Source organism: Pseudorasbora parva, chromosome 4 (genome assembly GCF_024679245.1).
Source record: "Pseudorasbora parva isolate DD20220531a chromosome 4, ASM2467924v1, whole genome shotgun sequence".
In the NCBI taxonomy this organism is placed as follows: domain Eukaryota; kingdom Metazoa; phylum Chordata; class Actinopteri; order Cypriniformes; family Gobionidae; genus Pseudorasbora; species Pseudorasbora parva.
The window spans coordinates 38,563,490-38,583,858 of NC_090175.1; the positions used below are offsets into that span (position 1 = coordinate 38,563,490).

The 20,369-nt window shown below is 43.2% G+C and overlaps 29 non-coding genes across 29 annotated transcripts; 22 read left to right on the forward strand and 7 right to left on the reverse strand.

Annotated features, from left to right (window-relative positions):
* Positions 1-46: 46 nt before the first annotated feature.
* Positions 47-118, forward strand: trnap-cgg (transfer RNA proline (anticodon CGG)). The gene has a single exon. It is a non-coding gene; the product is annotated as a tRNA-Pro (tRNA).
* Positions 119-904: 786 nt separating this feature from the next.
* trnar-ccg (transfer RNA arginine (anticodon CCG)) lies at positions 905-977 on the reverse strand. Its single transcript has one exon. It is a non-coding gene; the product is annotated as a tRNA-Arg (tRNA).
* A 159-nt stretch (positions 978-1,136) lies between these two features.
* On the forward strand, positions 1,137-1,208 carry trnap-agg (transfer RNA proline (anticodon AGG)). Its single transcript has one exon. It is a non-coding gene; the product is annotated as a tRNA-Pro (tRNA).
* A 285-nt stretch (positions 1,209-1,493) lies between these two features.
* Positions 1,494-1,565, forward strand: trnap-agg (transfer RNA proline (anticodon AGG)). The gene has a single exon. It is a non-coding gene; the product is annotated as a tRNA-Pro (tRNA).
* Positions 1,566-1,848: 283 nt separating this feature from the next.
* Positions 1,849-1,920, forward strand: trnap-cgg (transfer RNA proline (anticodon CGG)). Its single transcript has one exon. It is a non-coding gene; the product is annotated as a tRNA-Pro (tRNA).
* Positions 1,921-2,706: 786 nt separating this feature from the next.
* trnar-ccg (transfer RNA arginine (anticodon CCG)) lies at positions 2,707-2,779 on the reverse strand. The gene has a single exon. It is a non-coding gene; the product is annotated as a tRNA-Arg (tRNA).
* Positions 2,780-2,938: 159 nt separating this feature from the next.
* trnap-agg (transfer RNA proline (anticodon AGG)) lies at positions 2,939-3,010 on the forward strand. Its single transcript has one exon. It is a non-coding gene; the product is annotated as a tRNA-Pro (tRNA).
* A 639-nt stretch (positions 3,011-3,649) lies between these two features.
* trnap-cgg (transfer RNA proline (anticodon CGG)) lies at positions 3,650-3,721 on the forward strand. Its single transcript has one exon. It is a non-coding gene; the product is annotated as a tRNA-Pro (tRNA).
* A 786-nt stretch (positions 3,722-4,507) lies between these two features.
* trnar-ccg (transfer RNA arginine (anticodon CCG)) lies at positions 4,508-4,580 on the reverse strand. Its single transcript has one exon. It is a non-coding gene; the product is annotated as a tRNA-Arg (tRNA).
* Positions 4,581-5,929: 1,349 nt separating this feature from the next.
* On the forward strand, positions 5,930-6,001 carry trnap-agg (transfer RNA proline (anticodon AGG)). Its single transcript has one exon. It is a non-coding gene; the product is annotated as a tRNA-Pro (tRNA).
* A 928-nt stretch (positions 6,002-6,929) lies between these two features.
* trnap-agg (transfer RNA proline (anticodon AGG)) lies at positions 6,930-7,001 on the forward strand. Its single transcript has one exon. It is a non-coding gene; the product is annotated as a tRNA-Pro (tRNA).
* A 286-nt stretch (positions 7,002-7,287) lies between these two features.
* trnap-agg (transfer RNA proline (anticodon AGG)) lies at positions 7,288-7,359 on the forward strand. The gene has a single exon. It is a non-coding gene; the product is annotated as a tRNA-Pro (tRNA).
* Positions 7,360-7,642: 283 nt separating this feature from the next.
* Positions 7,643-7,714, forward strand: trnap-cgg (transfer RNA proline (anticodon CGG)). The gene has a single exon. It is a non-coding gene; the product is annotated as a tRNA-Pro (tRNA).
* A 786-nt stretch (positions 7,715-8,500) lies between these two features.
* On the reverse strand, positions 8,501-8,573 carry trnar-ccg (transfer RNA arginine (anticodon CCG)). Its single transcript has one exon. It is a non-coding gene; the product is annotated as a tRNA-Arg (tRNA).
* Positions 8,574-8,732: 159 nt separating this feature from the next.
* On the forward strand, positions 8,733-8,804 carry trnap-agg (transfer RNA proline (anticodon AGG)). The gene has a single exon. It is a non-coding gene; the product is annotated as a tRNA-Pro (tRNA).
* Positions 8,805-9,089: 285 nt separating this feature from the next.
* trnap-agg (transfer RNA proline (anticodon AGG)) lies at positions 9,090-9,161 on the forward strand. Its single transcript has one exon. It is a non-coding gene; the product is annotated as a tRNA-Pro (tRNA).
* Positions 9,162-9,443: 282 nt separating this feature from the next.
* On the forward strand, positions 9,444-9,515 carry trnap-cgg (transfer RNA proline (anticodon CGG)). The gene has a single exon. It is a non-coding gene; the product is annotated as a tRNA-Pro (tRNA).
* A 786-nt stretch (positions 9,516-10,301) lies between these two features.
* trnar-ccg (transfer RNA arginine (anticodon CCG)) lies at positions 10,302-10,374 on the reverse strand. The gene has a single exon. It is a non-coding gene; the product is annotated as a tRNA-Arg (tRNA).
* Positions 10,375-10,533: 159 nt separating this feature from the next.
* Positions 10,534-10,605, forward strand: trnap-agg (transfer RNA proline (anticodon AGG)). The gene has a single exon. It is a non-coding gene; the product is annotated as a tRNA-Pro (tRNA).
* A 285-nt stretch (positions 10,606-10,890) lies between these two features.
* trnap-agg (transfer RNA proline (anticodon AGG)) lies at positions 10,891-10,962 on the forward strand. The gene has a single exon. It is a non-coding gene; the product is annotated as a tRNA-Pro (tRNA).
* A 928-nt stretch (positions 10,963-11,890) lies between these two features.
* trnap-agg (transfer RNA proline (anticodon AGG)) lies at positions 11,891-11,962 on the forward strand. The gene has a single exon. It is a non-coding gene; the product is annotated as a tRNA-Pro (tRNA).
* Positions 11,963-12,247: 285 nt separating this feature from the next.
* Positions 12,248-12,319, forward strand: trnap-agg (transfer RNA proline (anticodon AGG)). Its single transcript has one exon. It is a non-coding gene; the product is annotated as a tRNA-Pro (tRNA).
* A 1,140-nt stretch (positions 12,320-13,459) lies between these two features.
* On the reverse strand, positions 13,460-13,532 carry trnar-ccg (transfer RNA arginine (anticodon CCG)). The gene has a single exon. It is a non-coding gene; the product is annotated as a tRNA-Arg (tRNA).
* Positions 13,533-13,691: 159 nt separating this feature from the next.
* On the forward strand, positions 13,692-13,763 carry trnap-agg (transfer RNA proline (anticodon AGG)). The gene has a single exon. It is a non-coding gene; the product is annotated as a tRNA-Pro (tRNA).
* Positions 13,764-14,046: 283 nt separating this feature from the next.
* Positions 14,047-14,118, forward strand: trnap-cgg (transfer RNA proline (anticodon CGG)). Its single transcript has one exon. It is a non-coding gene; the product is annotated as a tRNA-Pro (tRNA).
* A 793-nt stretch (positions 14,119-14,911) lies between these two features.
* trnar-ccg (transfer RNA arginine (anticodon CCG)) lies at positions 14,912-14,984 on the reverse strand. The gene has a single exon. It is a non-coding gene; the product is annotated as a tRNA-Arg (tRNA).
* A 516-nt stretch (positions 14,985-15,500) lies between these two features.
* On the forward strand, positions 15,501-15,572 carry trnap-cgg (transfer RNA proline (anticodon CGG)). The gene has a single exon. It is a non-coding gene; the product is annotated as a tRNA-Pro (tRNA).
* Positions 15,573-16,519: 947 nt separating this feature from the next.
* On the forward strand, positions 16,520-16,591 carry trnap-agg (transfer RNA proline (anticodon AGG)). The gene has a single exon. It is a non-coding gene; the product is annotated as a tRNA-Pro (tRNA).
* A 282-nt stretch (positions 16,592-16,873) lies between these two features.
* trnap-cgg (transfer RNA proline (anticodon CGG)) lies at positions 16,874-16,945 on the forward strand. The gene has a single exon. It is a non-coding gene; the product is annotated as a tRNA-Pro (tRNA).
* Positions 16,946-20,369: the final 3,424 nt, after the last annotated feature.

The following is a 20,369-nucleotide window of genomic DNA, read 5'->3' on the forward strand; positions in this document are numbered from 1 at the left end:
AGTGACTGTACATGTGTACACACGTAGCCATAAGTGATTCTGGCCTGGCTCGTTGGTCTAGGGGTATGATTCTTGCTTCGGGTGCGAGAGGTCCCGGGTTCAAATCCCGGACGAGCCCAGCCGTTTCAAAGCAAGCTAACTTCCTCGGCTTCCTAACAACAAACGCTTTCTATTTCAATTATATTCAATTCCCGACTGAGCCCTCTAGCATTTAGAATGAGTTCAAGGGTTTTCTGACACTGTTTCCGATGGTTGCTTTGCTTTAACAACCATTTGATATCAGAACTTTTGCTGCAGACAACATGGTGCTTGATGCCACGTTCTCTAGCATCAGAGGCTGATACTTCGGCCAAATTGAACTTTCTGCAGGTGTTTTGGGATTCAAACCATTTTACATCAGTCATAGTTGAATTAAAACCATGAGCACAGAAATACATGTCCTTGGAGTTTTTTTGTACAGTCATTGACCTTTTGCTTAGAGCTAGCTCATTCAACCACGTCCTTGGACGGAGGCTGATGCCTTATGGTTCAAAGTCAAGCCTAAGATATAGTCTGTATGCTGCTGTTGACTTTTAGAGCCCTTCACTGGTGTGCCGTGCGTTTTTCTACAATTAGATGGCCAAAGCTCTCATTGGCACTGTTGACTTCATGGGCAAAGCATGAGTGGCAGAAGACAATTTATTGATGCTGAAGATGCAGAATCAGTCTTGATGAGTAGACAGCTACTTTTGTTGTGACTTGTGTTAAAAAAACACTTTGTTGAATTCTCTTTTAAATTCGTCTTTCATAGTGATATATGGTTATCATTATGATAATTCCAATCGTGCGGTCATCATGGATATAGTCATTGAAAAATCCTCCTTGAAATTCACACAAAGCCATCTTAAAGGTAGCCCATCAAAGACGACCCAGGTGGGACTTGAACCCACAATCCTCAGCTCCGGAGGCTGATGCCTTATCCATTAGGCCACCGGGCCTTGTTTGGCAAAGTTGGCCGTCAATCTGTAGTATCCCTTGAAGTAGTTTTTGAAGCTCAAATATCTACACTTAAATATCTCGACAACAGAACACGTTCCGTTATACAGGTGAGCTTCACTAAATTTGTGGTACCCACACAAAATATGGCATACCGGAGAGGCTCGTTGGTCTAGGGGTATGATTCTCGCTTAGGGTGCGAGAGGTCCCGGGTTCAAATCCCGGGCGAGCCCAGTCGTTACATAGCAAGCTGGCTGCGTTGAGCCCACCTCAAAACTGCAGAGGTTTTGAAATAATTACTTTTGTTCATCTGTACTACAACATAGCCCAGATTCAGTCAAAGGTCAAGTGTTTTTTTTTTCCTTGTACAGACCATACTCAGAGTCGCTGCCTTCCAGGAAATGCGGCTTCCTAACGGCAAGCGTTTTCTATTAAAATTAGTGCCTGCCCAATCTTTTAGAGGGCAACATTCAGTGACTGTACTTGTGTACACACGTAGCTGTTGGTGTTCGCAGTCAGGCTCGTTGGTCTAGGGGTATGATTCTCGCTTAGGGTGCGAGAGGTCCCGGGTTCAAATCCCGGACGAGCCCAGCCGTTTCAGAGCAAGCTGGCTACGTTGAGCTTAGATAAAAACTACTGTGGTTTTGAAATAATTACTGTTGTTCATCTGTACTACAACATATCCCAGGTTCAGTCAAAGGTCGTGTTTTTTTTTTCCTTGTGCAGGCCATACTCAGATTTGCTGCCTTCCAGGAAATGCGGCTTCCTAACGACAAGTGTTTTCTATTAAAACTAGTGCCTGCCCAATCTTTTAGAGGGCCACATTAAGTGACTGTACATGTGTACACACGTAGCCATAGGTGATTCTGGTCTGGCTCGTTGGTCTAGGGGTATGATTCTCGCTTCGGGTGCGAGAGGTCCTGGGTTCAAATCCCGGACGAGCCCAGCCGTCTCAAAGCAAGCTAACTTCCTCGGCTTCCTAACAACAAACGCTTTCTATTTCAATTATATTCAATTCCCGACTGAGCCCTCTAGCATTTAGAATGAGTTCAAGGGTTTTCTGACACTGTTTCCGATGGTTGCTTTGCTTTAACAACCATTTGATATCAGAACTTTTGCTGCAGACAACATGGTGCTTGATGCCACGTTCTCTAGCATCAGAGGCTGATACTTCGGCCAAATTGAACTTTCTGCAGGGGTTTTGGGATTCAAACCATTTTACATCAGTCATAGTTGAATTAAAACGATGAGCACAGAAATACATGTCCTTGGAGTTTCTTTGTACAGTCATTGACCTTTTGCTTAGAGCTAGCTCATTCAACCACGTCCTTGGACGGAGGCTGATGCCTTATGGTTCAAAGTCAAGCCTAAGATATAGTCTGTATGCTGCTGTTGACTTTTAGAGCCCTTCACTGGTGTGCCGTGCGTTTTTCTGCAATTAGATGGCCAAAGCTCTCATTGGCACTGTTGACTTCATGGGCAAAGCATGAGTGTCAGAAGACAATTTATTGATGCTGAAGATGCAGAATCAGTCTTGATGAGTAGACAGCTACTTTTGTTGTGACTTGTGTTAAAAAAACACTTTGTGGAATTCTCTTTTAAATTCGTCTTTCATAGTGATATATGGTTATCATTATGATAATACCAATCGTGCGGTCATCATGGATATAGTCATTGAAAAATCCTCCTTGAAATTCTCACAAAGCCATCTTAAAGGTAGCCCATCTAAGACGCCCCAGGTGGGACTTGAACCCACAATCCTCAGCTCCGGAGGCTGATGCCTTATCCATTAGGCCACCGGGCCTTGTTTGGCAAAGTTTGCCGTCAATCTGTAGTATCCCTTGAAGTAGTTTTTGAAGCTCAAATATCTACACTTAAATATCTCGACAACAGAACACGTTCCGTTATACAGGTGAGCTTCACTAAATTTGTGGTACCCACACAAAACATGGCATACCGGAGAGGCTCGTTGGTCTAGGGGTATGATTCTCGCTTAGGGTGCGAGAGGTCCCGGGTTCAAATCCCGGACGAGCCCAGTCGTTTCATAGCAAGCTGGCTGCGTTGAGCCCACCTCAAAACTGCTGAGGTTTTGAAATAATTACTTTTGTTCATCTGTACTACAACATAGCCCAGATTCAGTCAAAGGTCAAGTGTTTTTTTTTTCCTTGTACAGACCATACTCAGAGTCGCTGCCTTCCAGGAAATGCGGCTTCCTAACGGCAAGCGTTTTCTATTAAAATTAGTGCCTGCCCAATCTTTTAGAGGGAAACATTCAGTGACTATACTTGTGTACACACGTAGCTGTTGGTGTTCGCAGTCAGGCTCGTTGGTCTTGGGGTATGATTCTCGCTTAGGGTGCGAGAGGTCCGGGGTTCAAATCCCGGACGAGCCCAGCCGTTTCAAAGCAAGCTGGCTACGTTGAGCTTAGATAAAAACAACTGTGGTTTTGTAATAATTACTGTTGTTCATCTGTACTACAACATATCCCAGGTTCAGTCAAAGGTCGTGTTTTTTTTTCCTTGTGCAGGCCATACTCAGATTTGCTGCCTTCCAGGAAATGCGGCTTCCTAACGACAAGTGTTTTCTATTAAAACTAGTGCCTGCCCAATCTTTTAGAGGGCCACATTAAGTGACTGTACATGTGTACACACGTAGCCATAGGTGATTCTGGTCTGGCTCGTTGGTCTAGGGGTATGATTCTTGCTTCGGGTGCGAGAGGTCCTGGGTTCAAATCCCGGACGAGCCCAGCTGTCTCAAAGCAAGCTAACTTCCTCGGCTTCCTAACAACAAACGCTTTCTATTTCAATTATATTCAATTCCCGACTGAGCCCTCTAGCATTTAGAATGAGTTCAAGGGTTTTCTGACACTGTTTCCGATGGTTGCTTTGCTTTAACAACCATTTGATATCAGAACTTTTGCTGCAGACAACATGGTGCTTGATGCCACGTTCTCTAGCATCAGAGGCTGATACTTCGGCCAAATTGAACTTTCTGCAGGGGTTTTGGGATTCAAACCATTTTACATCAGTCATAGTTGAATTAAAACAATGAGCACAGAAATACATGTCCTTGGAGTTTCTTTGTACAGTCATTGACCTTTTGCTTAGAGCTAGCTCATTCAACCACGTCCTTGGACGGAGGCTGATGCCTTATGGTTCAAAGTCAAGCCGAAGATATAGTCTGTATGCTGCTGTTGACTTTTAGAGCCCTTCACTGGTGTGCCGTGCGTTTTTCTGCAATTAGATGGCCAAAGCTCTCATTGGCACTGTTGACTTCATGGGCAAAGCATGAGTGGCAGAAGACAATTTATTGATGCTGAAGATGCAGAATCAGTCTTGATGAGTAGACAGCTACTTTTGTTGTGACTTGTGTTAAAAAAACACTTTGTGGAATTCTCTTTTAAATTCGTCTTTCATAGTGATATATGGTTATCATTATGATAATACCAATCGTGCGGTCATCATGGATATAGTCATTGAAAAATCCTCCTTGAAATTCTCACAAAGCCATCTTAAAGGTAGCCCATCAAAGACGACCCAGGTGGGACTTGAACCCACAATCCTCAGCTCCGGAGGCTGATGCCTTATCCATTAGGCCACCGGGCCTTGTTTGGCAAAGTTGGCCGTCAATCTGTAGTATCCCTTGAAGTAGTTTTTGAAGCTCAAATATCTACACTTAAGTATCTCGACAACAGAACACATTCCGTTATACAGATGAGCTTCACTAAATTTGTGGTACCCACACAAAACATGGCATACCAGAGAGTCTCGTTGGTCTAGGCAAGGCAAGGCAAGGCAAGGCAAGGCAAGGCAAGTTTATTTATATAGCACATTTCATACACAATGGCAATTCAAAGTGCTTTACATAGAAAGGAATTAAAATAGGGCTAAAAAATGCATAAGAAAAAGAATACAATGTAAAGAGAATTAAAAGTAATAAAATGAAAAGAACAGGTAAACTAAAACAGTTATAAAAAATTATTTAAAAAATGATGCATAGATAAGGTGCAATCAGTCGGACGTACAGTGGCACAGTGCTCATTCAGTAAATGCACAGCTAAACAGATGTGTTTTGAGTCTGGATTTGAATGTGGCTACTGTTGGAGCACATCTGATCTGTTCAGGAAGCCGGTTCCAACTACGGCTGGCATAATAGCTAAAGGCAGACTCTCCTTGCTTTGAGTGAACTCTTGGTATTTCTAACTGACTTGATCCTGCTGATCTGAGTGATCTGTTGGGTTTGTATTTAATCAGCATATCTGCGATGTATTGAGGTCCTAGGTCATTGAGTGATTTATAAACAAGTAATAGTACTTTAAAATCGATCCTAGATGTAACTGGAAGCCAGTGTAAAGACCTGAGGACTGGTGTGATATGGTCATATTTTCTGGTTCTGCTCAGAATCCTGGCAGCAGCGTTCTGTATGAGCTGCAGCTGTCTAATGGTCTTTTTGGGAAGGCCAGTGAGAAGTCCATTACAATAGTCCACCCTACTGGTGATGAAAGCGTGAACCAGTTTCTCTAAGTCTTGCCTGGAGACAAAACATCTAATCCTTGCAATATTTTTCAGATGATAGTATGCTGATTTAGTTATTGCTTTGACATGAGGTCTAGGGGTATGATTCTCGCTTAGGGTGCGAGAGGTCTCGGGTTCAAATCCCGGACGAGCCCAGTCGTTTCATAGCAAGCTGGCTGCGTTGAGCCCACCTCAAAACTGCTGAGGTTTTGAAATAATTACTTTTGTTCATCTGTACTACAACATAGCCCAGATTCAGTCAAAGGTCAAGTGTTTTTTTTTTCCTTGTACAGACCATACTCAGAGTCGCTGCCTTCCAGGAAATGCGGCTTCCTAACGGCAAGCATTTTCTATTAAAATTAGTGCCTGCCCAATCTTTTAGAGGGCAACATTCAGTGACTGTACTTGTGTACACACGTAGCTGTTGGTGTTTGCAGTCAGGCTCGTTGGTCTAGGGGTATGATTCTCGCTTAGGGTGCGAGAGGTCCCGGGTTCAAATCCCGGACGAGCCCAGCCGTTTCAAAGCAAGCTGGCTACGTTGAGCTTAGATTAAAACTACTGTGGTTTTGAAATAATTACTGTTGTTCATCTGTACTACAACATATCCCAGGTTCAGTCAAAGGTCGTGTTTTTTTTTTCCTTGTGCAGGCCATACTCAGAGTCGCTGCCTTCCAGGAAATGCGGCTTCCTAACGACAAGTGGTGCTTGATGTCACGTTCTCTAGCATCAGAGGCTGATACTTCGGCCAAATTGAACTTTCTGCAGGGGTTTTGGGATTCAAACCATTTTACATCATTCATAGTTGAATTAAAACGATGAGCACAGAAATACATGTCCTTGGAGTTTCTTTGTACAGTCATTGACCTTTTGCTTAGAGCTAGCTCATTCAACCACGTCCTTGGACGGAGGCTGATGCCTTATGGTTCAAAGTCAAGCCTAAGATATAGTCTGTATGCTGCTGTTGACTTTTAGAGCCCTTCACTGGTGTGCCGTGCGTTTTTCTGCAATTAGATGGCCAAAGCTCTCATTGGCACTGTTGACTTCATGGGCAAAGCATGAGTGGCAGAAGACAATTTATTGATGCTGAAGATGCAGAATCAGTCTTGATGAGTAGACAGCTACTTTTGTTGTGACTTGTGTTAAAAAAACACTTTGTGGAATTCTCTTTTAAATTCGTCTTTCATAGTGATATATAGTTATCATTATGATAATTCCAATCGTGCGGTCATCATGGATATAGTCATTGAAAAATCCTCCTTGAAATTCTCACAAAGCCATCTTAAAGGTAGCCCATCAAAGACGACCCAGGTGGGACTTGAACCCACAATCCTCAGCTCCGGAGGCTGATGCCTTATCCATTAGGTTCCCGTAACACGTTCCGTTATACAGGTGAGCTTCACTAAATTTGTGGTACCCACACAAAACATGGCATACCGGAGAGGCTCGTTGGTCTAGGGGTATGATTCTCGCTTAGGGTGCGAGAGGTCCCGGGTTCAAATCCCGGACGAGCCCAGTCGTTTCATAGCAAGCTGGCTGCGTTGAGCCCACCTCAAAACTGCTGAGGTTTTGAAATAATTACTTTTGTTCATCTGTACTACAACATAGCCCAGATTCAGTCAAAGGTCAAGTGTTTTTTTTTTTCCTTGTACAGACCATACTCAGAGTCGCTGCCTTCCAGGAAATGCGGCTTCCTAACGGCAAGCGTTTTCTATTAAAATTAGTGCCTGCCCAATCTTTTAGAGGGCAACATTCAGTGACTGTACTTGTGTACACACGTAGCTGTTGGTGTTCGCAGTCAGGCTCGTTGGTCTAGGGGTATGATTCTCGCTTAGGGTGCGAGAGGTCCCGGGTTCAAATCCCGGACGAGCCCAGCCGTTTCAAAGCAAGCTGGCTACGTTGAGCTTAGATAAAAACTACTGTGGTTTTGAAATAATTACTGTTGTTCATCTGTACTACAACATATCCCAGGTTCAGTCAAAGGTCGTGTTTTTTTTTTCCTTGTGCAGGCCATACTCAGATTTGCTGCCTTCCAGGAAATGCGGCTTCCTAACGACAAGTGTTTTCTATTAAAACTAGTGCCTGCCCAATCTTTTAGAGGGCCACATTAAGTGACTGTACATGTGTACACACGTAGCCATAGGTGATTCTGGTCTGGCTCGTTGGTCTAGGGGTATGATTCTCGCTTCGGGTGCGAGAGGTCCTGGGTTCAAATCCCGGACGAGCCCAGCCGTCTCAAAGCAAGCTAACTTCCTCGGCTTCCTAACAACAAACGCTTTCTATTTCAATTATATTCAATTCCCGACTGAGCCCTCTAGCATTTAGAATGAGTTCAAGGGTTTTCTGACACTGTTTCCGATGGTTGCTTTGCTTTAACAACCATTTGATATCAGAACTTTTGCTGCAGACAACATGGTGCTTGATGCCACGTTCTCTAGCATCAGAGGCTGATACTTCTGCCAAATTGAACTTTCTGCAGGGGTTTTGGGATTCAAACCATTTTACATCAGTCATAGTTGAATTAAAACGATGAGCACAGAAATACATGTCCTTGGAGTTTCTTTGTACAGTCATTGACCTTTTGCTTAGAGCTAGCTCATTCAACCACATCCTTGGACGGAGGCTGATGCCTTATGGTTCAAAGTCAAGCCTAAGATATAGTCTGTATGCTGCTGTTGACTTTTAGAGCCCTTCACTGGTGTGCCGTGCGTTTTTCTGCAATTAGATGGCCAAAGCTCTCATTGGCACTGTTGACTTCATGGGCAAAGCATGAGTGTCAGAAGACAATTTATTGATGCTGAAGATGCAGAATCAGTCTTGATGAGTAGACAGCTACTTTTGTTGTGACTTGTGTTAAAAAAACACTTTGTGGAATTCTCTTTTAAATTCGTCTTTCATAGTGATATATGGTTATCATTATGATAATACCAATCGTGCGGTCATCATGGATATAGTCATTGAAAAATCCTCCTTGAAATTCTCACAAAGCCATCTTAAAGGTAGCCCATCTAAGATGACCCAGGTGGGACTTGAACCCACAACCCTCAGCTCCGGAGGCTGATGCCTTATCCATTAGGCCACCGGGCCTTGTTTGGCAAAGTTGGCCGTCAATCTGTAGTATCCCTTGAAGTAGTTTTTGAAGCTCAAATATCTACACTTAAATATCTCGACAACAGAACACGTTCCGTTATACAGGTGAGCTTCACTAAATTTGTGGTACCCACACAAAACATGACATACCGGAGAGGCTCGTTGGTCTAGGGGTATGATTCTCGCTTAGGGTGCGAGAGGTCCCGGGTTCAAATCCCGGACGAGCCCAGTCGTTTCATAGCAAGCTGGCTGCGTTGAGCCCACCTCAAAACTGCTGAGGTTTTGAAATAATTACTTTTGTTCATCTGTACTACAACATAGCCCAGATTCAGTCAAAGGTCAAGTGTTTTTTTTTTCCTTGTACAGACCATACTCAGAGTCACTGCCTTCCAGGAAATGCGGCTTCCTAACGGCAAGCGTTTTCTATTAAAATTAGTGCCTGCCCAATCTTTTAGAGGGCAACATTCAGTGACTGTACTTGTGTACACACGTAGCTGTTGGTGTTCGCAGTCAGGCTCGTTGGTCTAGGGGTATGATTCTCGCTTAGGGTGCGAGAGGTCCCGGGTTCAAATCCCGGACGAGCCCAGCCGTTTCAAAGCAAGCTGGCTACGTTGAGCTTAGATAAAAACTACTGTGGTTTTGAAATAATTACTGTTGTTCATCTGTACTACAACATATCCCAGGTTCAGTCAAAGGTCGTGTTTTTTTTTCCTTGTGCAGGCCATACTCAGATTTGCTGCCTTCCAGGAAATGCGGCTTCCTAACGACAAGTGTTTTCTATTAAAACTAGTGCCTGCCCAATCTTTTAGAGGGCCACATTAAGTGACTGTACATGTGTACACACGTAGCCATAGGTGATTCTGGTCTGGCTCGTTGGTCTAGGGGTATGATTCTCGCTTCGGGTGCGAGAGGTCCTGGGTTCAAATCCCGGACGAGCCCAGCCGTCTCAAAGCAAGCTAACTTCCTCGGCTTCCTAACAACAAACGCTTTCTATTTCAATTATATTCAATTCCCGACTGAGCCCTCTAGCATTTAGAATGAGTTCAAGGGTTTTCTGACACTGTTTCCGATGGTTGCTTTGCTTTAACAACCATTTGATATCAGAACTTTTGCTGCAGACAACATGGTGCTTGATGCCACGTTCTCTAGCATCAGAGGCTGATACTTCGGCCAAATTGAACTTTCTGCAGGGGTTTTGGGATTCAAACCATTTTACATCAGTCATAGTTGAATTAAAACGATGAGCACAGAAATACATGTCCTTGGAGTTTCTTTGTACAGTCATTGACCTTTTGCTTAGAGCTAGCTCATTCAACCACGTCCTTGGACGGAGGCTGATGCCTTATGGTTCAAAGTCAAGCCGAAGATATAGTCTGTATGCTGCTGTTGACTTTTAGAGCCCTTCACTGGTGTGCCGTGCGTTTTTCTGCAATTAGATGGCCAAAGCTCTCATTGGCACTGTTGACTTCATGGGCAAAGCATGAGTGGCAGAAGACAATTTATTGATGCTGAAGATGCAGAATCAGTCTTGATGAGTAGACAGCTACTTTTGTTGTGACTTGTGTTAAGAAAACACTTTGTGGAATTCTCTTTTAAATTCGTCTTTCATAGTGATATATGGTTATCATTATGATAATACCAATCGTGCGGTCATCATGGATATAGTCATTGAAAAATCCTCCTTGAAATTCTCACAAAGCCATCTTAAAGGTAGCCCATCAAAGACGACCCAGGTGGGACTTGAACCCACAATCCTCAGCTCCGGAGGCTGATGCCTTATCCATTGGGCCACCGGGCCTTGTTTGGCAAAGTTGGCCGTCAATCTGTAGTATCCCTTGAAGTAGTTTTTGAAGCTCAAATATCTACACTTAAGTATCTCGACAACAGAACACATTCCGTTATACAGGTGAGCTTCACTAAATTTGTGGTACCCACACAAAACATGGCATACCGGAGAGTCTCGTTGGTCTAGGGGTATGATTCTCGCTTAGGGTGCGAGAGGTCTCGGGTTCAAATCCCGGACGAGCCCAGTCGTTTCATAGCAAGCTGGCTGCGTTGAGCCCACCTCAAAACTGCTGAGGTTTTGAAATAATTACTTTTGTTCATCTGTACTACAACATAGCCCAGATTCAGTCAAAGGTCAAGTGTTTTTTTTTTCCTTGTACAGACCATACTCAGAGTCGCTGCCTTCCAGGAAATGCGGCTTCCTAACGGCAAGCATTTTCTATTAAAATTAGTGCCTGCCCAATCTTTTAGAGGGCAACATTCAGTGACTGTACTTGTGTACACACGTAGCTGTTGGTGTTCGCAGTCAGGCTCGTTGGTCTAGGGGTATGATTCTCGCTTAGGGTGCGAGAGGTCCCAGGTTCAAATCCCGGACGAGCCCAGCCGTTTCAAAGCAAGCTGGCTACGTTGAGCTTAGATTAAAACTACTGTGGTTTTGAAATAATTACTGTTGTTCATCTGTACTACAACATATCCCAGATTCAGTCAAAGGTCGTGTTTTTTTTTTCCTTGTGCAGGCCATACTCAGAGTCGCTGCCTTCCAGGAAATGCGGCTTCCTAACGACAAGTGGTGCTTGATGTCACGTTCTCTAGCATCAGAGGCTGATACTTCGGCCAAATTGAACTTTCTGCAGGGGTTTTGGGATTCAAACCATTTTACATCATTCATAGTTGAATTAAAACGATGAGCACAGAAATACATGTCCTTGGAGTTTCTTTGTACAGTCATTGACCTTTTGCTTAGAGCTAGCTCATTCAACCACGTCCTTGGACGGAGGCTGATGCCTTATGGTTCAAAGTCAAGCCTAAGATATAGTCTGTATGCTGCTGTTGACTTTTAGAGCCCTTCACTGGTGTGCCGTGCGTTTTTCTGCAATTAGATGGCCAAAGCTCTCATTGGCACTGTTGACTTCATGGGCAAAGCATGAGTGGCAGAAGACAATTTATTGATGCTGAAGATGCAGAATCAGTCTTGATGAGTAGACAGCTACTTTTGTTGTGACTTGTGTTAAAAAAACACTTTGTGGAATTCTCTTTTAAATTCGTCTTTCATAGTGATATATGGTTATCATTATGATAATTCCAATCGTGCGGTCATCATGGTTATAGTCATTGAAAAATCCTCCTTGAAATTCTCACAAAGCCATCTTAAAGGGAGCCCATCAAAGACGACCCAGGTGGGACTTGAACCCACAATCCTCAGCTCCGGAGGCTGATGCCTTATCCATTAGGTTCCCGTAACACGTTCCGTTATACAGGTGAGCTTCACTAAATTTGTGGTACCCACACAAAACATGGCATACCGGAGAGGCTCGTTGGTCTAGGGGTATGATTCTCGCTTAGGGTGCGAGAGGTCCCGGGTTCAAATCCCGGACGAGCCCAGTCGTTTCATAGCAAGCTGGCTGCGTTGAGCCCACCTCAAAACTGCTGAGGTTTTGAAATAATTACTTTTGTTCATCTGTACTACAACATAGCCCAGATTCAGTCAAAGGTCAAGTGTTTTTTTTTTCCTTGTACAGACCATACTCAGAGTCGCTGCCTTCCAGGAAATGCGGCTTCCTAACGGCAAGCGTTTTCTATTAAAATTAGTGCCTGCCCAATCTTTTAGAGGGCAACATTCAGTGACTGTACATGTGTACACACGTAGCTGTTGGTGTTCGCAGTCAGGCTCGTTGGTCTAGGGGTATGATTCTCGCTTAGGGTGCGAGAGGTCCCGGGTTGAAATCCCGGACGAGCCCAGCCGTTTCAAAGCAAGCTGGCTACGTTAAGCTTAGATAAAAACTACTGTGGTTTTGAAATAATTACTGTTGTTCATCTGTACTACAACATATCCCAGGTTCAGTCAAAGGTCGTGTTTTTTTTTTGCTTGTGCAGGCCATACTCAGAGTCGCTGCCTTCCAGGAAATGCGGCTTCCTAACGACAAGTGTTTTCTATTAAAACTAGTGCCTGCCCAATCTTTTAGAGGGCCACATTAAGTGACTGTACATGTGTACACACGTAGCCATAGGTGATTCTGGTCTGGCTCGTTGGTCTAGGGGTATGATTCTCGCTTCGGGTGGAGAGGTCCTGGGTTCAAATTCCGGACGAGCCCAGCCGTTTCAAAGCAAGCTAACTTCCTCGGCTTCCTAACAACAAACGCTTTCTATTTCAATTATATTCAATTCCCGACTGAGCCCTCTAGCATTTAGAATGAGTTCAAGGGTTTTCTGACACTGTTTCCGATGGTTGCTTTGCTTTAACAACCATTTGATATCAGAACTTTTGCTGCAGACAACATGGTGCTTGATGTCACGTTCTCTAGCATCAGAGGCTGATACTTCGGCCAAATTGAACTTTCTGCAGGGGTTTTGGGATTCAAACCATTTTACATCAGTCATAGTTGAATTAAAACCATGAGCACAGAAATACATGTCCTTGGAGTTTCTTTGTACAGTCATTGACCTTTTGCTTAGAGCTAGCTCATTCAACCACGTCCTTGGACGGAGGCTGATGCCTTATGGTTCAAAGTCAAGCCTAAGATATAGTCTGTATGCTGCTGTTGACTTTTAGAGCCCTTCACTGGTGTGCCGTGCGTTTTTCTGCAATTAGATGGCCAAAGCTCTCATTGGCACTGTTGACTTCATGGGCAAAGCATGAGTGGCAGAAGACAATTTATTGATGCTGAAGATGCAGAATCAGTCTTGATGAGTAGACAGCTACTTTTGTTGTGACTTGTGTTAAAAAAACACTTTGTGGAATTCTCTTTTAAATTCGTCTTTCATAGTGATATATGGTTATCATTATGATAATTCCAATCGTGCGGTCATCATGGATATAGTCATTGAAAAATCCTCCTTGAAGTTCTCACAAAGCCATCTTAAAGGTAGCCCATCAAAGACGACCCAGGTGGGACTTGAACCCACAATCCTCAGCTCCGGAGGCTGATGCCTTATCCATTAGGCCACCGGGCCTTGTTTGGCAGAGTTGGCCGTCAATCTGTAGTATCCCTTGAAGTAGTTTTTGAAGCTCAAATATCTACACTTAAGTATCTCGACAACAGAACACGTTCCGTTATACAGGTGAGCTTCACTAAATTTGTGGTACCCACACAAAACATGGCATATAGGAGAGGCTCGTTGGTCTAGGGGTATGATTCTCGCTTAGGGTGCGAGAGGTCCCGGGTTGAAATCCCGGACGAGCCCAGCCGTTTCAAAGCAAGCTGGCTACGTTGAGCTTAGATAAAAATTACTGTGGTTTTGAAATAATTACTGTTGTTCATCTGTACTACAACATATCCCAGATTGAGTCAAAGGTCGTGTTTTTTTTTTCCTTGTGCAGGCCATACTCAGAGTCGCTGCCTTCCAGGAAATGCGGCTTCCTAACGACAAGTGTTTTCTATTAAAACTAGTGCCTGCCCAATCTTTTAGAGGGCCACATTAAGTGACTGTACATGTGTACACACGTAGCCATAGGTGATTCTGGTCTGGCTCGTTGGTCTAGGGGTATGATTCTCGCTTCGGGTGCGAGAGGTCCCGGGTTCAAATCCTGGACGAGCCCAGCCGTTTCAAAGCAAGCTAACTTCCTTGGCTTCCTAACAACAAACGCTTTCTATTTCAATTATATTCAATTCCCGACTGAGCCCTCTAGCATTTAGAATGAGTTCAAGGGTTTTCTGACACTGTTTCCGATGGTTGCTTTGCTTTAACAACCATTTGATATCAGAACTTTTGCTGCAGACAACATGGTGCTTGATGTCACGTTCTCTAGCATCAGAGGCTGATACTTCGGCCAAATTGAACTTTCTGCAGGGGTTTTGGGATTCAAACCATTTTACATCAGTCATAGTTGAATTAAAACGATGAGCACAGAAATACATGTCCTTGGAGTTTCTTTGTATAGTCATTGACCTTTTGCTTAGAGCTAGCTCATTCAACCACGTCCTTGGACGGAGGCTGATGCCTTATGGTTCAAAGTCAAGCCTAAGATATAGTCTGTATGCTGCTGTTGACTTTTAGAGCCCTTCACTGGTGTGCCGTGCGTTTTTCTGCAATTAGATGGCAAAAGCTCTCATTGGCACTGTTGACTTCATGGGCAAAGCATGAGTGACAGAAGACAATTTATTGATGCTGAAGATGCAGAATCAGTCTTGATGAGTAGACAGCTACTTTTGTTGTGACTTGTGTTAAAAAAACACTTTGTGGAATTCTCTTTTAAATTCGTCTTTCATAGTGATAATTCCAATTCCAATATCATTATGATAATTCCAATCGTGCGGTCATCATGGATATAGTCATTGAAAAATCCTCCTTGAAACTCTCACAAAGCCATCTTAAAGGTAGCCCATCAAAGACGACCCAGGTGGGACTTGAACCCACAATCCTCAGCTCCGGAGGCTGATGCCTTATCCATTAGGCCACCGGGCCTTGTTCGGCAAAGGTGGCCGTCAATCTGTAGTATCCCTTGAAGTAGTTTTTGAAGCTCAAATATCTACACTTAAGTATCTCGACAACAGAACACGTTCCGTTATACAGGTGAGCTTCACTAAATTTGTGGTACCCACACAAAACATGGCATACCGGAGAGGCTCGTTGGTCTAGGGGTATGATTCTTGCTTAGGGTGCGAGAGGTCCCGGGTTTAAATCCCGTACGAGCCCAGTCGTTTCATAGCAAGCTGTCTGCTTTGAGCCCACCTCAAAACTGCTGAGGTTTTGAAATAATTACTTTTGTTCATCTGTACTACAACATAGCCCAGATTCAATCAAAGGTCAAGTGTTTTTTTTTTCCTTGTACAGACCATACTCAGAGTCGCTGCCTTCCAGGAAATGCGGCTTCCTAACGGCAAGCGTTTTCTATTAAAATTAGTGCCTGCCCAATCTTTTAGAGGGCAACATTCAGTGACTGTACATGTGTACACACATAGCTGTTGGTGTTTGCAGTCAGGCTCGTTGGTCTAGGGGTATGATTCTCACTTCGGGTGCGAGAGGTCCCGGGTTCAAAACCCGGACGAGCCCAGCCGTTTCAAAGCAAGCTAACTTCCTCGAAGCCAACTCAAAACTGTTGTGTTTTTGAAAAAATTACTGTTGTTCATCTGTACTACAACATAGCCCAGATTCAGTCAAAGGTCAAGTGTTTTTTTCCTTGTACAGACCATACTCAGAGTCGCTGCCTTGCAGGAAATGTAGCTTCCTAACAACAAACGCTTTCTATTTCAATTATATTCAATTCCCGACTGAGCCCTCTAGCATTTAGAATGAGTTCAAGGGTTTTCTGACACTGTTTCCGATGGTTGCTTTGCTTTAACAACCATTTGATATCAGAACTTTTGCTGCAGACAACATGGTGCTTGATGTCACGTTCTCTAGCATCAGAGGCTGATACTTCGGCCAAATTGAACTTTCTGCAGGGGTTTTGGGATTCAAACCATTTTACATCAGTCATAGTTGAATTAAAACGATGAGCACAGAAATACATGTCCTTGGAGTTTCTTTGTACAGTCATTGCTCAAATATCTACACTTAAGTATCTCGACAACAGAACACGTTCCGTTATACAGGTGAGCTTCACTAAATTTGTGGTACCCACACAAAACATGGCATACCGGAGAGGCTCGTTGGTCTAGGGGTAGGATTCTCGTTTAGGGTGCGAGAGGTCCCGGGTTCAAATCCCAGACGATCCCAGTCGTTTCATAGCAAGCTGGCTGCGTTGAGCCCACCTCAAAACTGCTGAGGTTTTGAAATAATTGCTTTTGTTCATCTGTACTACAACATATCCCAGATTCAGTCAAAGGTCAAGTGTTTTTTTCCTTGTACAGACCATACTCAGAGTCGCTGCCTTCCAGGAAATGCGGCTTCCTAACGGCAAGCGTTTTCTATTAAAATTAGTGCCTGCCCAATCTTTTAGAGGGCAACATTCAGTGACTGTACATGTGTACACACGTAGCTGTTGGTGTTCGCAGTCAGGCTCGTTGGTCTAGGGGTATGATTCTCGCTTAGGGTGCGAGAGGTCCCGCGTTCAAACCCCGGACGAGCCCAGCCGTTTCAAAGCAAGCTGGCTACGTTGAGCTTAGATAAAAACTACTGTGGTTTTGAAATAATTACTGTTGTTCATCTGTACTACAACATATCCCAGATTCAGTCAAAGGTTGTGTTTTTTTTTCCTTGTACAGGCCATACTCAGAGTCGCTGCCTTCCAGGAAATGCGGCTTCCTAACGACAAGCGTTTTCTATTAAAACTAGTGCCTGCCCATTCTTTTAGAGGGCCACATTAAGTGACTGTACATGTGTACACATGTAGCCATAGGTGGTTCTGGTCAGGCTCGTTGGTCTAGGGGTATGATTCTCGCTTCGGGTGCGAGAGGTCCCGGGTTCAAATCCCGGACGTGCCCAGCCGTTTCAAAGCAAGCTAACTTCCTCGAAGCCAACTCAAAACTGTTGTGGTTTTTAAATAATTACTGTTGCACATAAAACATGGCATACGGGAGAGGCTCGTTGGTCTAGGGGTATGATTCTCGCTTAGGGTGCGAGAGGTCCCGGGTTCAAATCCTCGACAAGCCCAGCCGTTTCAAAACAAGCTGGCTGGGTTGAGCCCAGCTCAAAACTAGTATGATTTTGAAAAAAATACTGTTGGTTATCTGTACTACAACATAGCCCAGATTCAGTCAAAGGTCAAGTGCTTTTTTTTCCTTGTACAGACCATACTCAAAGTCGCTGCCTTCCAGGAAATGCAGCTTCCTGACAGCAAACATTTTCTATTAAAACTAGAGCCTGCCCAATCTTTTAGAGGGCCACATTCAGTGACTGTACATGTGTACACACGTAGCCGGAGGTGTTTCCAGTCAGGCTTGTTGGTCTAGGCCAGGGGTCGCCAACTGGCAGACTCCTGTCCGGATCCGGACCACGAGATGCATCCATTCGGACCGCGAAGCCTTTTGACGCAATCAAATAAATAAATGCCAAATGCGATTTAAAATAAATAAATAAATAATCACATTTATATCAGGCAGCTCAGTAGATCCGTTTTTCCTATGTTGCCACGGTTGCATTAACAGTAAAAGGGGTCGCACACCGGACTGAAACTCAGCGGCGTGTCTCAGGTATCTCACATGCACGCAAGCTCAGTTTTGAATCGTCTTCTGACAGAAGTACTGCACGATGTGTGTATCTCTTGTAGCACAGGGTGAAATCAGTATGTACATGGACGATTTAAGGGAAATATAATATAAATGTAATACATTGTGCAGCTCTTCTGTCAGAAGTCGATTAAAAACTGAGCTCGCGCGTATGTGAGCATCCAGTTTGAGATCCTGAGACGCGCCCATGAGCTTCAGTCCGGTGTGCGACCCCTTTTACGCTATGTTACTCTGCTTACTATATGTTTAGACACGTAGTCACGCCTGCAGTGAAGAGACTGAGAGCAGAAAGCGGCATGCAAAACAAAGGCTGAATCAGAAATTGGCCCCTTAACCCACATTCACTATGTTAGTCCACTATTATAGTTCACTTGAAGGAGTGAATGAAAACGAGTGCGTGAAGTCGGACAGCTGTTGTGTGTACATCGTCTTTACACTCGTTATTGCGGTGCAACATGTGATTGAATGAGTGCACTCAAACATATCCACTGTGGTTTCGTACACCACTGCAAATGGCTGTCCCCTCAAATAATGCCCTATTTAGGGTATAGGGGCGAATTCAGATTCAGCCATACACATTTTAAAGACACCTTATCCTCAGCAGTCTGAGGTAAGGGTGCAGAAAATAAATGAGCCAATTTCTCACATGCACTGAAGTTCAGACAGTGTAGCTATATTCACTTTTTTATTTTTATTTTTTATTTTTTTTGGAACCAGGAATTTTTATGCTTCCATTCCATCTTTAAGTTCAACTCAGCTCAGCCTTGTGAGATGTTATTTGAGGTTATTTACATTTTTCTGGATTTAAAGGAACAGTTGAAATAAAGAGAAAAATATTTTGTGCACTTTTTCATTTTTCCAACACTGGTGGCACATTATTTTTGCCTGTTTGTGTTTCTGGATGATATTGCTAATGATTTTTTACCAGTGAAATTTGAAGCACAGAGAGAGCAGTGCTGAAGATACTACCTACATTTAGTTAGGTAGAGACTATACATGTGAATGAACATAAAATTATGTTATGAGATTTCTGTTTTGTTTACCAGGAGGGTTTGTGTTCGTTGATTGTTACTGTTTATCTTAGTTCAGCAGAAAAAGCACTTTAGTTGCTAGTAATGTTGAAATTAATCTATTTTCAGTGCAGATTTAGAGATGAAGGCATTTTTTCATTCATCATATTTTTTGTCAGACATATATTAGTAGTATATTACTAGTGGTTGAATTAGATATTTTGTACCAACGCAACTTAAACAGAACAACCTCAAAATGAAATACATTTTGTGAAGGATTACCTATGTTTGCTTTAACAATATGAAAAGATATGTTTGTCTATATGAAAGCATACAGGTCCTTCTTAAAAAATTAGCATATTGTGATAAAGTTTTCCATAATGTAATGATAAAAATTAAACTTCATTCATTGCATACCAACTGAAATATTTCAGGTCTTTTATTGTTTTAATAGTGATGATTTTGGCATACAGCTCATGAAAACCCAAAAGTCCTATCTCAAAAAATTAGCATATCATGAAAAGGTTCTCTGAACGAGCTATTAATCTAATCATCTGAATCAACTAATTAACTCTAAACACCTGTAAAAGATTCCTGAGGCTTTTATAAACTCCCAGCCTGGTTCATTACTCAAAACCGCAATCATGGGTAAGACTGTCGACCTGACTGCTGTCCAGAAGGCCATCATTGACACCCTCAAGCGAGAGGGTAAGAAGCAGAAAGAAATTTCTGAACGAATAGGCTGTTCCCAGAGTGCTGTATCAAGGCACCTCAGTGGGAAGTCTGTGGGAAGGAAAAAGTGTGGCAAAAAACCCTGCACAACGAGAAGAGGTGACCGGACCCTGAGGAAGATTGTGGAGAAGGACCGATTCCAGACCTTGGGGGACCTGCGGAAGCAGTGGACTGAGTCTGGAGTAGAAACATTCAGAGCCACCGTGCACAGGCATGTGCAGGAAATGGGCTACAGGTGCCGCATTCCCTAGGTCAAGCCACTTTTGGACTACAGAGCAGCACTTGATTTTGCTATGTTCTGGGGAAAAAGGATTAATAAAAATAAAGAAAATAAGAAAAAATAACTTAAATACAAGCAGCAGCACAAATAAATACTATTGAGCAAAGATACTAATAAAATAAGCAATGCTTCAGGTAGGTCTAACATTAGTTTTAGGTAGAGACATTGAATAAATTATCAAATTTAAGATAACTGCATATTTAACTGTTTAAATTAAAGATTAATCCTTATTAAAAACTTACAAAACTATTCAATCAAGAGCAGTGAGTGATGTCCTTATCTTTTGTTTAACATACAGTGCCGAAGTCATGACGTCACTTTGTAGGCCAACCCGGAAGTTAGCGCCGCATGGGTTCCCTCGATCAAAAGCCTATGCATTTTCCCCATAGACTTTTGGACAATCGCAAAAAATAAGATCTGTGTTCAACAAAGAGTTATGACCCTTACACGTTTTGTCTATCAAGATAATCTTTACAAGTGAATCCAACATGTATACCGTTTGAAGCCTAAATAAAGCCGTCAGATATAAAATGCTAACGGTAAGCTATAAACGGTCTACAGCACACAGTCGCAGATCTACGTCATCATCAAGCTTCCTCATACTTTATTTAAAAAACACGTTCGCTCATTATGATCTGCGCTGTGTATGAACACTTAT